Source organism: Trachemys scripta, chromosome 7 (genome assembly GCF_013100865.1).
Source record: "Trachemys scripta elegans isolate TJP31775 chromosome 7, CAS_Tse_1.0, whole genome shotgun sequence".
Classification (NCBI taxonomy): Eukaryota; Metazoa; Chordata; order Testudines; family Emydidae; genus Trachemys; species Trachemys scripta.
The window spans coordinates 31,537,986-31,544,118 of NC_048304.1; positions in this window are offsets into that span (position 1 = coordinate 31,537,986).

Sequence of the window (6,133 nt, forward strand, 5' to 3'; positions counted from 1 at the left end):
GATTGCCTCAGCATCAGGGTGTTGATTCTCAGAGAACAAAGTGCATGGTTTATGCATAAAGTGCCTGACCCAACACGCCCGCTGAGTCTTTCCATTGACTTCAATGGGCTTTGGAGCAGACCCAAAGTGCATGGATTCTTTAGGGATCCAGTGCACAGAGCTAAGCCAATTAGTCATCCATCTAAATAAAAAATATAAATCAGTATGCCTGCGGCATGACATCTCTGTAACTTCTCAGCCAACTTTCACTGGACAAGCTGCTCACAAAATTGTGTTTCAGTTGAGCCTTTGCCAACCCCTACTGGAAATAGCCTGGGTATTTATTTATATTAAAAACTCTTATTGTATTTCCATCTTCATTAGAATTAAAGAGTTTAATCTACATAAAGAAGATGCACTGATTTAACTAGAGGTGTGGTGTTGCACGCATTTAGTTAAATGGGTGCAACTTTATGTGTAGAATTAGGCCTAAGAGGGACTCTGTGAGATTAAAACTCTCTGGCCCAGATCCTTAGTTGATGTAAATTATAAATCAGGCCAATGGTGTCTGATCTACAATAGCTGAGGATCTGACTCCATATATTTTAAGCAGAATGTTCTTAGTCAACAACACTTTAGGTTATTACAGGAAAGCAGAGGTGCACAAAATGAATGGAGTATAAGAACTTGAACAGAAGGAAAACGTAACATGTATCATCTACACTGGAATTTTCATAGATGCATAGAGTTGAAGTTTGATCTCCTGTACATCACAGGCCATTCAATTTCACTCACCCCTGCGCTGAGCCCAGTAATTTGTTTTTGACAAAAGCACAATTTGTGTTAGGCTTTGACATCTTCCAGCAAGGCATCCAGTCTGGCTTTGCAGACACCAAGAGAGGGAGAATCCCCCATTTCCCCTGGGAGTTTGTTAATCACCAGTTCTGGGAAAAAGTTGTGCCTAACCACGAGATCTTGCACGATCTAAAAAATAAAAAGGAGTCATATAAAAAATGGAAACTAGGACAGATTACAAAGGATGAATATAGGCAAACAACACAGGAATGCAGGGGCAAGATTAGAAAGGCAAAGGCACAAAATGAGCTCAAACTAGCTACGGGAATAAAAGGAAACAAAAAGACTTTTTATCAATACATTAGAAGCAAGAGGAAGACCAAAGACAGGGTAGGTCCACTGCTTAGTGAAGAGGGAGAAACAGTAACAGGAAACTTGGAAATGGCAGAGATGCTTAATGACTTCTTTGTTTCGGTCTTCACCGAGAAGTCTGAAGGAATGCCTAACATAGTGAATGCTAATGGGAAGGGGGTAGGTTTAGCGGATAAAATAAAAAAAGAACAAGTTAAAAATCACTTAGAAAAGTTAGATGCCTGCAAGTCACCCGGGCCTGATGAAATGCATCCTAGAATACTCAAGGAGCTAATAGAGGAGGTATCTGAGCCTCTAGCTATTATCTTTGGAAAGTCATGGGAGACGGGAGAGATTCCAGAAGACTGGAAAAGGGCAAATATAGTGCCCATCTATAAAAAGGGAAATAAAAACAACCCAGGTAACTACAGACCAGTTAGTTTAACTTCTGTGCCAGGGAAGATAATGGAGCAAGTAATTAAGGAAATCATCTGCAAACACTTGGAAGGTGGTAAGGTGATAGGGAACAGCCAGCATGGATTTGTGAAGAACAAATCATGTCAAACTAATCTGATAGCTTTCTTTGATAGGATAACGAGCCTTGTGGATAAGGGTGAAGCGGTGGATGTGGTATACCTAGACTTTAGTAAGGCATTTGATACGGTCTCGCATGATATTCTTATCGATAAACTAGGCAAATACAAATTAGATGGGGCTACTATAAGGTGGGTGCATAACTGGCTGGATAACCGTACTCAGAGAGTTGTTATTAATGGTTCCCAATCCTGCTGGAAAGGCGTAACGAGTGGGGTTCCGCAGGGGTCTGTTTTGGGACCGGCTCTGTTCAATATCTTCATCAACGACTTAGATATTGGCATAGAAAGTACGCTTATTAAGTTTGCGGATGATACCAAACTGGGAGGGATTGCAACTACTTTGGAGGACAGGGTCATAATTCAAAATGATCTGGACAAATTGGAGAAATGGTCTGTGTTAAACAGGATGAAGTTTAATAAAGACAAATGCAAAGTGCTCCACTTAGGAAGGAAAAATCAATTTCACACATACAGAATGGGAAAAGACTGTCTAGGAAGGAGTACGGCAGAAAGGGATCTAGGGGTTATAGTGGACCACAAGCTAAATATGAGTCAACAGTGTGATGCTGTTGCAAAAAAAGCAAACATGATTCTGGGATGCATTAACAGGTGTGTTGTGAGCAAGACACGAGAAGTCATTCTTCCGCTCTACTCTGCTCTGGTTAGGCCTCAGCTGGAGTATTGTGTCCAGTTCTGGGCACCGCATTTTAAAAAAGATGTCGAGAAATTGGAAAGGGTCCAAAGAAGAGCAACAAGAATGATTAAAGGTCTTGAGAACATGACCTATGAAGGAAGGCTGAAAGAACTGGGTTTGTTTAGTTTGGAAAAGAGAAGACTGAGAGGGGACATGATAGCAGTTTTCAGGTATCTAAAAGGGTGTCATGAGGAGGAGGGAGAGAACTTGTTCACCTTAGCCTCTAAGGATAGAACCAGGAACAATGGGTTTAAACTGCAGCAAGGGAGGTCTAGGTTGGACATTAGGAAAAAGTTCCTAACTGTCAGGGTGGTTAAACACTGGAACAAATTGCCTAGGGAGGTTGTGGAATCTCCGTCTCTGGAGATATTTAAGAGTAGGTTAGATAAATGTCTATCAGGGATGGTCTAGACAGTATTTGGTCCTGCCATGCGGGCAGGGGACTGGACTCGATGACCTCTCGAGGTCCCTTCCAGTCCTATAATCTATGAATCTATGAATCTAATTTCTAATTTGAATTTGTTTGGCTTGTTCCCAGCCATTGGCTCTTGTTCTGCCTTTCTCCACTAGGCTAAGGAACCCCTTAGTACCCTGGTGTTTTCTTCCTGTGAAACACTGTCATCAAGCCCCTTCTCAATCTCTTTTTGATAAACTAAACATATTGAGCTCTTTCAGTCTCTCACTGTCAGGAATTTTCTATAGCCCTCAAATCATTTTTGTCTCTCCTTTCTGGACCTTCTCCAATTTTCCAACTTCCTTTTTAAAATGTGGGCACTAGAATTGGGATAACTGAGTGTTGCCAACTCTTATAATTTTATTGCAAAACTTGCAACATTGGATGTTTTCCTTAAAGCCCAGATTCTCTAGTCATGCGATTGCACAAGAATCTCAAATTTCATTTTTTTCAAAAATATGTTTCTAACCCTCCTAGTTCCCTCCTGGAAAACCACCCCTAAAAAAGCCCCAAACCACATTTATTTACGCAGGGCCACAAATCACTCCGGGAGAAGGTGCTGTTTGTTTTCCCCTTGGCAAACATGACACTTTTCAGAAGAGATAAAGACATCAGAAAGTTGGCAAACAGGCACACCACACAGTCCCAAGGTACCGCGTCTTGCTGGATTTCCTACAGCTCTGCAGATTTGCACAATACAAAAAAACACTTTTGAGGTTTCTGCGATGTTGATATCAGCCACTCCACTCAATTAAACATTTGTTACAAATGCTGCCTGTGTGCCAGGTCATCTTAAAAAAGCCTGCAAATGAGATTATTTGCGAATGAGTTTGTGTCTCTATCCAAACCAGGACCGTATAGCGCTGCCAAAGAAAGTTGCAGGAGTACCTATCCCATTGCAAAGCTTATATTGTTACAAAACACTGACTGTAGGTGCCAACTGCTGCAGCAAAGCCAATGCTTAGTATAGCTGCTGGGACAGGGACCAGAGTTTCTGCTGCTGCAGAATCTGGTTACAGATAATGATCCTTTGTCTGCCTGTAGCACTGTCATGCAAGGATCTCAAAGCATTTCACTTGGTATTGTCCCCACTGGGAAAATTGAGGCACTTACCATAACTTACCAGGTCTGTCAGGCTATGTCTGCACTGCAGTTAAACAACCATAGCTGGCCCAGGTCATCTGATTCAGGCTCCCAAGGCTCATGGGGCTGTTTAAATACAATGGAGATGTTTGGGCAGAAACCAGGGTCTGGGACTCTCGCCCCCAGTCCCAGGCTACAGCCTGAGCCTGAATGTCTACACTGCCATAAAACAGCCCTATACTCTGTGCCCCATGCGCCCAAGTCAGCTTACATAGGCTAGCTATGGGGGTTTAATGGCAGTGTAGACATACCTTCAGTGACAGAGTTGGGAATAGAACTCAGGAGTCCTGGCTCCTTGTCCCCTGCTCTAACCACTCCCAGCCACATAGCTTGCTTGCTGTAGGATCCACCTTGTCAACGAGTCTTATTTATTTCTGCCAGCACTTCACATGGTCAGTGATAAATTTGAGAACAAATAAACACATAACGGATTTCAAAGGAATCGGAGGCAGGAAGTGAGAACACGATAATCTAACCCAGGGATTCTCAAACGGGGTCAGGACCCCTCAGGGGATCACGAGGTTATTACATGGGGGGGTCACGAGCTGTCAGCATCTACCCCAAGCCCCATTTTGCCTCCAGCATTTATAATGGTGTTAAATATATAAAAAAGTGTTTTTAATTTATAAGGGGGGGGGTCGCACTCAGAGGCTTGCTGTGTTAAAAGCATCACCAGCACAAAAGTTTGAGAACCACTGATCTAAACCACGTCCATGCACTCATCCCCTCTCTGCTGCCTCAGCTTTGAAAGCAGTTTTTTAATAATCTGGCCGCTTGAAATTCCTCAGGCTTGGGAGAAAATTAGCCTCTTAAACCCGTCACCAAATGTAAGTGCAAAATAAATTGTTCCAGAGTTGAGTCATTTGGTGAAGATTCTTCCTTCAGTACAAGTAAGGGGTAATCTGCCACAGATGTGCAGCTGGGCGTGTCTGATTTTATCAGCCCAGAGTCTGGAAAGCTGAGCTCTGTGGAACGGAACAACTGGCAAACAATCCCTTTCTTTAGTAAAGTAGTGTTTGTGACAGAGGAGAGAAAACTTGGCTATGTATCAGCAAAGACTGCAGAGCAGTGAATGCAGGCACAGGGAGGAGGAGTAGAAATGCACACACAGAGTAGAACACGCACACATTGCTCTGCCCCTTGTGGAAATGCAGCCACCTCTGGGGAGGAACATGGTACAGCTACAGCATACAACAATTTAGGTTAGGACATGAAGGAGAATGCTGTGTATGACTTAGGCTGTGGGGGGATTTTAGAGAGTGGTAATTACTGGAGTTAGAATTTTGGTCCCCTGAGTTACCATGTACAGGGTGTTTTTTAATAGCCACATGTGGTCAAAGAACATCTGTTTTACAGCAACTCCAGCAGCTAAGGTATGGGTCAGTACTGACTCCAAATGGCACCTGCTGAGTCACCCGCCCTGCTCCCTGCAGCACAGAGACCCTTAGCAACTCACTGAGGCACCAGGGCCAGTACTGACTGAGGGGAGAGCATCCCCACACTGCTCCCTGAAGGGCAGTGCCCCCTTGTACTTCAGGGGAGTCATTGAGCTTAGCAGTAATTCAGAAGGGAGAGCACCCCTAACTGAGTCACCCACACCACTGCATGGAAGCACATCAACTCCTAGGATCGCACTGTGTCTTTGGGGTCCCCACTGACTCAGAGGGGAAAGCGTCTCCTAGTAATAACTCCCATCACTGCCTACAGCACCTGGGCTTGCTCACCAAATGTTAAGCAACAGGATTCCCTGAAGTTGCTGCTTGGAACTAGCACTTAATTCTCTAGTATGTCTAGCAATGTTTTTAAAGGCATAATTATTAGAATTGTTATTTATTTGTATGACAGTAGCACCTAGAGACTCATCAGGGATCGGGGCCCCACTGTGCCAGGTGCCGTACATACACATACATAAAACACAGTCCCTGCCCTAAAGAATGTACAATACCACTAGGAATAATAACAAAGCTATAGCAAGGGTGTCCTAAAGACACAAAGCTCTAGCAGGTTAGCAAGGGGGATGGGCAGTTGAAGAGAGGAAAGTAACAGAAGGGAAGAGGATGCACAAAGGTAGAGATAAGCCAAGTAGTAGAAGGGGACTAGATTCTTTTTTTGAATATTGTC